A 12847-nucleotide genomic window follows, 5' to 3' on the forward strand; every position below is an offset into this window, starting at 1 on the left:
GCCCTTATACTCTGATATCCCTGCTACTGTCTGCTGTGTTGTCAGCATCCCCAGCCATTCCCCACTACTTGCCCTTCTGGTGAATCTAGTCAGCCTATCTAGAGGTCTTTGTTTTAGGAGGGTCAGCTGTTCCTCATCTAGCGGTAATCAGTTGCCAATATTCCTTTGGATAAGATTGGGATCTGCTGTTCATTTTCCCAGTTCTCTGCTGGGTTACTATCTGGGAATCCCTTTGGCCACCCTGGCCAACAACTCAAACGACGGTATTGCCTGTCTGGAATTGTTGCTTGTTATGTACCCTTTAACTATACATAGGTACTCTTATGAAATTATATTGGCCCCTTTAATCTTTGGTTATACTTTCCTTTTGGATGTTTAAGGCCATACAGTTGGACCAGATAAACCGATTTATTTTTACTCTTAAGGTCATTTAAGGATCTGTTCCTCAGGGGTCACATGGGCTTGGAGGAGCCCTTGTCTCCTTTCTTTTACCAGTTCTGCCTATGTGAAGATAAGTCAATGTATAGGCCTCAAAGTATGTCTGTTAATAACCCAAGTAGGTTAGTTCCACCAGTCTGGTATTTTTAATTACTGTGTGTCATGTAGATAAATCTTGGGCAAAGACCAGTTGTTCTCAGATAAACCTTACCTAGACATATATTTCTTGACCTGCTATGTATAATTTTTCAGTAGGTTGTAGGAGTAATATGGTTCTCTCTGGTTTTCAAAACTAGCTAGGCATTGTTTATCTCTCGCCTTGTCTCACCCCTCCATTATGTTTTTCCCACTTAAGGTGCCACATTTCCCCCCCTTTCTCCCTTACTAATACCCTTCTCCCATGGTCTTACCTCTCTAAAAATTGGGTTAGATTAAGGGAGGGGAGAGGGAAGGGTATACATGGAACCTAGGGGTTAAAGGGAAAGAAGGAGCTCTTTGGGCATTTTTTAATGTAGGCTCTTAGAGCTGTAAACTTCCCTCTAAGAACTGCTTTCAATGTGTCCCAGAGGTTTTGTTGTGTTGTATTGTCCTTTTCATTTAGTTCAAGGAATACTTTTATTTCTTTCTTAATTTTTTCTTTGACTCATTCATCATTTAGGAGTGTGTTTTTTAATCTCCATGTGTTCATGTAGTTACTAGGGTTTGTTCTGGTGTTGATTTTAAGCTTTATTGCATTGTGGTCTGATAGAATGTATATAATTATTTCAGTCTTCTGTATTTGTTGAGGTTTGTTTTGTTTTCAGTTGATTTTCTCCAAAATCATCCCATTACATGGTCAATTTTAGAGAAAGTTCCATGGGGCACTGAATAGAAAGTATGTTCTTTTGTGCTTGGGTGGAATATTCGGTAGATATCCATTAGGTCCATTTGATGTATAGTACTATATATAATTCATATGTCTCTCTGTTAATTCTCTGTCCTGTTGACCTATCTAATGGAGACAATGGGGTATTGAAGTCCCCTACTGTTAATGAGTTGAGATTAATCTGGGTCTTAAAGTCCTGTAGTATTGTTTTTATGAAGTTGGGTGCACCAGAGTTTGGTGAATATATGTTCATGATTGTAATCTCTTCTTGGTCAATTGTTCCTTTGATCAGAATGAAGTGGTTCTCTTTATCTCTTTTGATTAGTTTTAGTGTGAAGTTTATTTTGTCAGATATTAGAATTTCAACTTCTGCATTTTTCTTCATACCATTTGCTTGGAATATTTTTTTCTATTCTTTCACCTTAAGGTAGTGCCTGTCCTTAAAAGTGAGATGGGTTTCTTGCAGACAATAAAAATATGTGCGTTGTTTCTTAATCAATTCAACCAGTCTATGTCTTTTGACTGGGAGTTCAGTCCATTGAGGTTTAAAGTTATTAATGAAAGATGTGTATTGATTCCTGTCATTTTTATTTTTGTTCAGATTTTTGGTGCAGCTGTGCAATTCCATAGTTATAACTTCATTAAGTTTCTCTAACCCCTTGGGTATAGTCATTCTCTTCTTCAGCTCTTTGTATTGCTTCAAGAACTCTCTGAAGGGCTGGTTTTGTGGACATGAATTCTTTCAACCTATTTATGTCATGGAATATTTTTCTTTCCCCTTCGACTATAATAGCCATTTTGGCTGGGTAAAGTAATCTGGGTTGTCATCTATGGTCATTTAGAACTGGAAATACTGTGGTCCAGTCTCTCTTGGTTTCATAGTTTGCACTGAAAAGTCAGTTGTAATTCTGTTGGGTTTTCCTTTACATGTGACTTGTTTTAGTTTTGCAGTTTTCAGTATTCTCTCTTTGTTCTATACATTTAGTGTTTTTATTATGATGCGCTGTGGAGAGTTTCTTTTCTGGTCCTGTCTATTTTATGTTTCTTGTATTTGTATTGGCATGTCTTTCTTTAATTTGGGGAAATTTTCTTCTACATTTCTGTTGAAGATTTGGTCCATAACACTATCCTGAGATTCTTCTCCTTCCTCTATGCCTATGATGCATAAGTTTTGTCTTTTTATGATATCACACAATTCCTGCATATTCCATTCTTGTTTTTTCTTAAATTTTTCATAATCTTTGCTTGAGTGGTCTAATTCATCCACTTTATCTTCCAGTCTTGATATTCTATTTTCCATTTCATTCATCCTATTGGTGAGGCTTTCTCCTCTTGTTCCTAAGTGGCCTATTGGATATTTCACTTCCTTCTTTATTTCAGCCTGAGAATTCTTCAATATTTCTAACTCTTTTCTGAACTCATTCAGAAGTGTATCCCTATCTCCTTTCAGTTCTTTGATTTCATTTTATGTTAATTTACTGAATTCTTTTATCATGTTTATAATTGTTCTTTTGAATGTCATGACCTGTGTTATCTCCTGGGGCTTCTCATTGTACTTCTCTACAGTACGCTTGGTACTTGGTAGGGATATACTATTTTTGGTTTTCATGTTATTATTTTTTTGCTGTGAGTTTGATACATGGATTTGGGGTTTGGTAGTTTCTAGTTCTTATGTGAAACTCAAGGCTTCCTTTGTTGAGTTTAGGTCTGCTTCTTTTTGTAAACTTTATGTGCCTTTGTGGTTTACTTGTTCAGCATGAAAAGCTGGTTGGTCTAGGCTTTAGGTTCTCTCTTTTGATTTTACATTGGGGGTGCAGATGGCATTCATTCTGTTGCTCAGGAGTTTCGACAGAGGCCCAAGTTGGATGAGGATCAGATGCTCTCAGGCTTTCTCCTAAATTCTGGATCCTTCTACTCAGCAGGCACAGTACAATTTGGGATGATTGCCAGTAGAGGTAGGATTCAGGACTCTAAAGGCCATTAGGGAAGGAGGCTGGTCTCAAGAATCCAGGTTGGGAGTGGGACAGCCAGGGATGAGGCTGGTCTCAGGTGTGCAAAGGCGAGGTGGGTAAGGGAACAGGCTTTGAAGCCTCGAGGGGACTAGATTGAGGATTTTGGGTTGGTCTGGAAGTAAAGGATCAGGAACCAGTAGGTAGTCTGGGCCAAGAGGGTAGTCCAGAGGTCTGGGGTGCCAAGATAAGGAATGGGCCAGTGCCCATGCTAGGAAGCAGGATGAGGTCGGGGAGCTAGGAGAGTGAATGAGGTTGTGGGAGTCAAGGCACAGTGGGTGTGGTCAAACTTACCCAGGAAAGATGTTAGCCTCAGGAAGTTGGGGGTTGGGCCAGCCAGGGATGAAGGTTGGTCCAAGTATGCAAAAGAGAGGTGGGGGAGGGAACAGACTTTGAAGGCTCCAGGCGACTAGACTGAGGAATTATGTTGGTCTGGGTGCAATGGATAAGGAAGCAGTGGGAAGTCTGGGCCAAGAAGGTAGAGCAGAGGTCTGGGATGCCAAGAAGTGGGCCAGGCCAGTGCCTGTGCTAGGAGATGAGACAGGGTGGGGGAGCTCTGGGTTGGATAACTTTTAAAATAAGAGATGCTCATTGATTTCAAAATGAGGGAAAGAATTAGAAATGTGATGAGCGGAATCGAGCTCCATGTCAAGCATTTTTCATAGCCAATTGGCCAAGCCTAATGTATGGAAAGGGATGTTGCTATCCATACCCGCATCAAGCTAGGACCCCAAGCAAGCTAAGACCCAATATTACCTGTCAGTGGACAGGGGGGTCTCTCATGTGAGGATATGACATTTAGAATGCCAAAGATATAAGATGAAATAGCTGCCTATAACATTAATATTAGGAACATGGACTAGTGTGCATGAATGTTAGATTGTGTTTTCTAATATACTAAGAATATCTTCAAAAGAATCAGACTCACCCTTAATTCAGATGGTTTCAAATATTGGGAAATTATTTAGTTGATATGAACAGTTGGGATAATATTAACAAACTTGAAGTGGGGAAAAACTCATTATTTTTAAGGTTCATGGTGCATATTATGATGTAATATTAGTAGCAAACATAATAATGACTGATATTCAGTAAGTATTTATTCTATAAAATATATTGATTTTGTGTGCATTAATGCATTCAAACTCAATATTAATTGGTTCCTCATATTACCAAACATGAGATTACATCCATATGATTAAAAATAATCACATGCCCATGGAATTCTGAGGAATAATATAAAGCTTCAGCGAATAAAGGATGGACTTCTTTATGACATCTAAGGAGAAGTTAGCTTCCCCAAATACCTACATGGGTGTTTAGCACATCAAAGGTTTGATCAAAATTTAATCAACGGTTCAGAGTTAACTCTGGGAAGAAACAGTGCTTCATGCAGGCAAGTAACTGACCTGAGATTTTCTTCCTAGACATCATATTCCCACATATTTGGCTGTAGCTCACCCCTATTATAAAGCGAAAGCTGAGAAAAAGAGCACAGAATCAGGAAAATGTAGAACATACACTGGCTATGAGACAGAAATCACTGTGTAAAGAGTCCATAAGATTTGAAGAAGTAAAGGATTAGAATGTAATCATCTCCACATCTGTGATCTGGGCGTTATGGTTGGTATTATCATTAATGCTATGCTGAAGGCTCCAATCTCATTAAAGAAAACTGGATAAAACCTAATGTGACAATAACACATTAGGTTGGATTATCTATTTGATGAGACTCAGAAACTAACAACAACCTAATATTTAGATAAGTAATCAACATAGATACCAGAAGGAGAATGTGAATACAAGACATCTCATAAACCAAAATGTAGAAATAATGCAGCAATAGTATTAAAAAGTCTTATTTGTTATGACATGTTTACAATGTAAATAGGATTCTGTATTTTAAGATACTACCTGACATATCCACATGTACAATTAGTATCTCAGCTCCAAACTATGAACTCCTGAACTTACTCCCATAATGAATAGGATGCACTGTGTGTGTGTGTGTGTGTGTGTGTGTGTACATGCATGCACATGAATGCATGTGGTGAACATAGATTTAGATACAAATATGTAAGTGATGGACTATTATGGGAATTGGCTCATGGAATTACAGAACTGAGAAGCTCCACAATATGCCATCTGTAAGATGGAGAAACAGGAAAGTCAGTAGTTTAATTTAGGCTGCATCAGATGGCCCAAAAACCTAGGGAGCTGATGGTTTAACTCCTAGTCCAAATAAATCAGTCTTATGCTTAGAATGCTGAATTCTCCCTCTCAAAAAGAGGTGTTGAAGTTGCAACTCCCAGTGCATCAGGATGTGATCTTGCTTAAAATAAGTATTATAGTAGAACTAAGTTAGATAAAGTCATACTAGAATAACACGGACATTAAATTCAACGTGACTGAGCTTCTTACTAGAAGAGGACAGAATGACCTCATGAAGATGAGGGCAGTGACTGCAGTTAGGCCACCACAGCCAAGGCTGTGACTGTGCCAGAAGCTAGAGAAGATAACCAGTAGTGGACATAGTCCTCCCAACATTTCTAGTTTTCAGAAGTGTGAGACATCACTTTATCTCCTAATATCTATTTGGTTCTTTCTCGGTGAGCCCTCGCTAATAGTCCTTACAACTGTTTAATTCCTGTAAGATCAGTGGTGATGTTTCCACTTTCAATCCTGAATTTGCTGATTTGTGTCATTTCCTCTTTGTCTTGGTCTGTTTAGAGGTTTGCCAATATATTAAGGTCTTCAGATAAGGAGCATAGACTCCATTATTTTCTGCTGTCCTCATATTTTAGATTTCATTGACTTTTTTCTCTGATCTTCATTATTACATCTCAGTTTTGGATTTATTTTGTTCATCATTTTACTTCCTAAAGTGTAATCACACGTCAGTGCTCTGGGAATGTTCTTTTTGGGTATCTGTGTTTAACAACTAAGTGTTGATTAACTGGTAATCTTCTCTGGACACATATTTGCAGACATGCCCAGCATAATATTTTCCAACTATGTGAGTATCAGTTATCTCTTTACCCAAACAAATTGACACTCAAAATTAATACTATATCGGGGAATGTTAGGTATTAACTTTATTTTAACAAGTTAGATGATTTAGATTACAAGGGAAACCAATCCTGACTCAAGTAAATACATAAAACTGAGTGTAACTATGAGAACCAGTGAAATTTAATTTGAAATCTTCTCTCAAATGAAATCCCCAATCAAGATGACTTTAACTCATAACTTTTTCTGAATTTAGTGGAAGAAATAAATAATATTTTAAAAATTATTTCAGAAAGTCAGGCATGAAGCATTTCCTAGATCACTCTATAAGGATAGCATTTTTGTAATGTCAAAGCTAGATATAGACATGATAAGAAAAAAACAAGTGAAGACCAGCATACTCCAAGACAGCAGGAAAGAAGGAACGAATTAGTCACAGGTAGTCAAACCCTTTGCTCTGTGTTTGCTTTTAAAAGAACCTCTGAGACAATAGTGATCCTTCACACTGAAAATAAAGACAGAATGGTGATGGGTGGGGAGCTCTTTCATAAAGGAAACTCCTTCAAATGGCATTATCAGAGACCGTGTATTAATAAATGGTACTGTTTCAACATTAAATACATTGGCTCTGATGATCACAGTATTTTAAATAAAAAACATGCTTGTTCTCCCTAGATAACCCACAGCCAAGTCTATGGGTGATGCATCAAGAGCATCTGCAATGGGTTCTCAAATGGTGAGAAAAAGTGAAAGGAGCATTGATGCTCCAGAAATGGAGGCATGGCTTTTGGTAAATAGTAAGTATGCATTCACTGGCCTAGTATTTCAACTTCCTGTTGCTTAATTTTAAAAATAGGACTGATTAAAGAACTGCAAATATCAAAATTAGATACAATACACATACTAGGATAACAAAAATCAAAAAGGCCTCCATACTAAATATTACTGATATTGTGAGGAAAGTTGAACTGTCATATATTGCAAGAAGGAATAAAAGCAAGTGCCTTTGACAAACAACTGATAAAGTTTTATAAAGTTAAAACACAGAGTTACTGTATCACCCTAAGTGCTTATTTCCAGCTATTTACCAATGAGACTTGAAAACTTGTTTTCACATTTTAAAAAATATGTACATGGATATTTGATTATTTCATAATCAAATTTTTGAAGCAGTGTAAAAGTTCTTTGTCATGGTTTGGCTGTGGAAAGTCCCTCGGCACTGTGTATTGATGGCTCAGCCTTCAGTTTGACACTGCTGGGGAGTGGTAGAAACCTTTTAGATATGGTACCTGATGTGAGGGAGGTTCTAAGTCATCAGAAACCTTCCCACAAAAGTGGCAGTGCAATGGCAGTTGTGTCCTCTCTCTGTTTGCTTCCAGGCTTCACATGGTGAGAAGTTGTTCTACCACAAAGCCGTTGCCATTATATGCTGCCTCACCAGAGGCCAAGAAACAATGGGGCAAACTGATCGTTTACTAAAACATCTAAGACAGCAAGTTGAAATAAATCTTCCCTCTTTTTAAGTTGATTCTCTCAGGTGTTTTTGCTGTAGTAATGGAAAGCTGACTAATGTATCACTCAAGCAGGAATGAAATGCATGAACAATCTGTGGTATATCTATAAAATATAATAACAGTAAGTCTCAACAATAAAATGATATACTACCAACATCAGTAATATGAATCAATCCACAAAACATCATGCTAAGTAAAAAATAATAATAATAAGCTATATGGAAACCACATCATGCATAATATTATCTATATGGTGCTTTGGGAAAGGCAAAATTGTAAGTATAGAAAATACTTCACTGACTTAGAATAAGGTTGACTACAAAGAGCCACAGGGAATTTTCAGGAATGGTGGATTTGCTTTATATTGATGCTAATGATTACACAACCAAGCGTGCTCAGAGATATGTGGTGGTTTGAATGTGAATGTCCTTCATAGGCTCCAAGTATTGAATCCTTGACCTCAGTTGTTACAGCTGTTTGCAGGAAGCATGTCACCAGGGGCAGGCTTTGAGGGGCCATAGCCTCTTGCCACTTCCAGCCTGCTTCTCTCTAATTCCTGTGTCTGCTTGAAGATGTGAGCTCTCAGGTTTCTGCTCAGGCGGCCTCTGCCTCCATGCCTCCCTTGTCATATCCAACTCTTATCCCTCAGGAACTGAAAGCCTAATAAACTCTTCCTTCACTAAGTTACCTTAGTCATGGTATTTTATCACAGCAACAGAAAAGTAACTAATACAGGATACATGCTAAAAGAGATGAGCTTATTCTATACAAACGATTTTAATGTTAAATTAAAGATTGGTAGTTGAAAAAAGAAAATAGGTCACACTGTCCAAAACCATCCAAAAGGGCTCTCATTTGGAACAAAAAATAAAGTCCATTTCAGTAGCTTAGAATATCTGTCATTTGTTTGTTTGTTTGGCTTTCTGATCTCTGCTGCTATTTTTCTTCCCTTACCTTGAGCTTCGCACTGTAATATCCCTAGCCTCCATTTTGTGTAAGTTTAACTGGTCAATCATTTGGTTGTAGGACCACACCTAGGAAGGCGGGTTATGCTAAATAAATGGGCAGAATACATAGTGCGTTAATGAAACACCCACATTTTTCCTCCTGGAATCTCACCTGTGGGCTCAGACTAGCAACAGCCAGGTAGTCCCTGAGTTTGTCTGCTTCCCTATTCTTCAGGGAAGCGTAATTTCTTCTCTTCTTTTGGCTCTCCTTTCTTACTAAACATGCTTTCTTTAAGGCTTTGGGCTGCCCCTAGCATCTTGCATTTCTTTACTTTCCCTAAAGCCTCCTTCCCCAAGCCATGTGGGTGAGAGTTGGCCACTTGTGTCTGACCTCCCGCTGCATGACCACATGGTTTCATAGTTTTCTTTGTTTCTTCCCACCATTCACCTCCTCAAGGCAGCTGCCGGGATTACCAGCTCACCTGCCGTGAGGATTTCTTTTTCTTTAAAATTCTAACAAAATTGTATAAGGTTTAATTTGGCTGACTCGGAACTTTTTGAGTCTGGGTAGTTGGTCTGGTGGTCCCAACTCCATAACATCACCAAGCATTCTGAAAGCCTGTTAGGTATGTTCTTTCCTCGGAGTCTGTGCTTCTGGGTTCCTTTGCTCTCCCCACCACCTTCATAGCTATGTCATTTGATTGCTCAGGTCTTAACTCCAATGTCACCTCTGCAGTAACATTTTCTTCATAACTCACCTTGCCATGTCCTCCCCTCCTCGTTGCTACTTTTCAATAAAACAAGCAATATATTTTGCTTATTTATTTTTATTTAGTATGCTGACTTTCCTTTTTCAATAAGAGAGAAGAAGAGGATTATATAATTTTGTTTATAATCCCCATTGTATGCACTTATAATGGTGTATGAAGGGTAGCAGGGCTCCCTAGGCACTTCTTTAATAAATGGCCCAAGCATAATGAAATAGCAATTACTACGATATGCAGTTCATACCACTTGTATACTTCCATGCCATGCTACAGCGAATTTCACCATACTTTGTAGAGAAATGGAGCATTTATTTCAGTTCTACTTTTTTGAAAAAATGGGCAAATAATGAGAAAAAAAATGACTATTTGGGATATTTAAAAAGAAGTATCAGGAGGTCATAAGAATAACAGAAATTCAACTGGATTTAGCAAATGACTCTATGTATAAAGTGGATTGCTGAATAGTGGCTCTTCTGCTGTGGGCCTTCTTCTACCTCTTTTCCATCTGCCCACTGATGCTCAGAAGGAGGCCCTTCACTTCCACCTTCTGACCATCACTCCATCTTTTTCTCCAGTGTATCTTGTGCACACTGAGCTTTTCACATTAATTTTGATTTACATATGCATCTTGCTTAATGCAAGAATGTAAAGATTAAAGGAAGTTATATTATTTATTCTAACTGCCAACCAAGCAGCAGACACAAAGTTCCACAAATGGTGGATGTAGTCACACTTGAAGTCAGGCAGTTGAGAGCTTCAGAAATGCACGTCAAAGAAATTACCTTGAACTGATCTTACTATGATATCTAGTTATTAATATAGATTGATAGATTTTGACAGTGTTTTTGTTGATTATCTCAAACCACAAAAGTTTTGTTTATTTAACCCAAACACCATTCCTAGAGTTTTGGTGATTTTATTTGGCTTAATCTTCAGTGCAATTTCTTTTTCTTCTGAGTAGGGCAAAACAACGGTACAATCTGAAATGAGAGTAGTCCAGCAAAAAGAGTTTAACTAAAAGTATGCTATAGAAATTTATTTTGATAGAAAATATGTCTATGAGAAAACTTTGAAATCATATTATACTTGGGACAACTTATTTCAAGCTATTAAAGTGTCTGTGTTGGAGGAAATAGGATTCAATAAAAGGTCTGTATATCAACTACTGAAAATCAAAAGTAAACATAAAAGAAGAAACTGATTTAAGTTTCACTATGTCCATTGTGGTTCAATAACTTATAATAGCTCCGTAATTGACTTTTCCTGTCCAGACTCTTCCCCACCAGTCCGCTTAAACTGTTTACAAATTGATCCTCTTGCTGTGGAGTGTTGATCCTTAACCATCAGAACAACACTTTTTTATTAGACTGCTTCAGTGAGTATTTATTATGACTTATCACAAGTCTTCTGTATTAAGTATATTTGTTATTTCTATAATAAAATGCCAGAGGTTGGATACTTAAAAAGTAAAGAGGTTTATTCAGGTTACAGGTTTGGAGGGTCAAAGTTCAAGATGAAGCTCCTCCATCTGTTGGTCTCTGCTGAGGCCCCCATGCTTCAGCACCACATGGTGAAAAGTGGAGGGAAAAAAAAGACATGGGAACAGAAGAGGCCAGCCATGTGGAGTAGGTTTGTTTTGTAACAACCTGATGAACATTTGCACTGCTAGTCTGGGCCCACAAGAACTAGAAATCCCATGAAAAACAGAAAAACATCAATCATTGTCTTCATGGTCTGCTCACTCCCTTCCCCCCCACACCTCTTAATTGCTCAGCCATCCCCACCACCACACTGGGGACCAGTTCCAGTCCATGGAACTTTGGGAGAGACCCTCAAACCACATCCAAACCAAGGCAACTTCAGTGCACACACAGCCTAGAAGCCAAGAGGCACCACTCACTTGAGTCAACCATACCCAGTGATTGCTTGTTCTATTCTGTGTTAAATCAGCTCCCTCTACACAGAATGTTGATTCACACAACCCTCGTCAACTCTTTCTGAAGGAATCCCAATCAGTTATCACACAAAGGTTTTTGTGTTCTCTTCCAATCTGATCTCTCTCTCTCTCTCTCTCTCTCTCTCTCTCTCCCTCCTGAATGTCTACAGAGCTTCACCGGTTCTGTATACACTTATCAGCCTCACATTCTTAACATAGTTGTTCATATCTCTCTTATACGCTCTTACTTCTTCCTATCCATATACCCCTGACTGATTTTTACATAGTCTTAAGGAGGAAGGAAGTGGGCACAAGCTCTGGCTGAATGTCGCAACAGAAATGACAGCCATTTATGAGCTACTGGAATAAAGCAAGCTGGAATCTGAAGGTTAAGCACAGCTTGTCAGCACAGCTCACATCCTAGGACCAGGTCCACCAACCCCAAAGCCATGCACTGCAAACAACATAGAACCTTTCTACAGAACATCTTTCTCAGTTATAAAGCAGGCTGTCTGTCATGGGAGGTACTGTGGAACCACAGTCATCAGCCTGCTCTGCCACTCAAAGCCAGTCTTCAGGTATCCTTCTGAAAAGTCTACCAAAGCCTTCTGCAGGTACCTGTAAAAAACAGTAATGCCTTGTTTGTGAGACAGTTAGAGCATGCTCTTGTAGCTGATCCTTGATCAGGAAAACTGAGGGCCTGGATCAAATCTCTGATTTTTTTCTACCACTGACGTTCAGTGGATTTAAATGCCATCATGTTAGCATCTAGAAGAAGAGCACTGCATCGGTTATGTTAAGCAGAACAGAAAATGATAAACAGGAAAAATGAACAGAAAAATTAGGTCCCTGATCAGTCGATTTTCTGAAGATATAGGAATTCAACCACCCTCCTTCTTTGGGGGCCTTTAAATAATACTAAGTCTCCAGTCAAGTGTCTCTGCCATCTCATCTAGACACTGAACCCACAAACCAAACACCACGTGGCTACATTTTTAAGTACTAGAATGGCAGGTCAGGTGACACAATAAACTGGACAGTATTGAATTTGGAGGTGGGTGGGGGCTTATGAACTATTCATTTAAAGGTAGTATTTGAATATTCATGTACTTTCATCAAGATATATAGTTTAGTATTCTGTGGGTTTACTTTTGTTCCATATAAAGAAATTAAGTCATACATATTAGTCAAGTTCATTTTTTAAAGGAGGAATATTAGAAATCAGAGAGACAAAGCTCCAGAGGTCATTGTTCAGAGCTCAGATGACAAGTATGTGGTTTTCCATTCCCAATTCTGCCCATAATTCCTCATTGGAAAACCTGCAGTTCTGTACCAGTTCAGAGGCGAGTTTTAAAAAAGGGG

The sequence above is a fragment of the Nannospalax galili genome, unplaced genomic scaffold, assembly GCF_000622305.1.
Source record: "Nannospalax galili isolate Female #2095 unplaced genomic scaffold, S.galili_v1.0 scaffold449, whole genome shotgun sequence".
Taxonomy (NCBI): Eukaryota; Metazoa; Chordata; class Mammalia; order Rodentia; family Spalacidae; genus Nannospalax; species Nannospalax galili.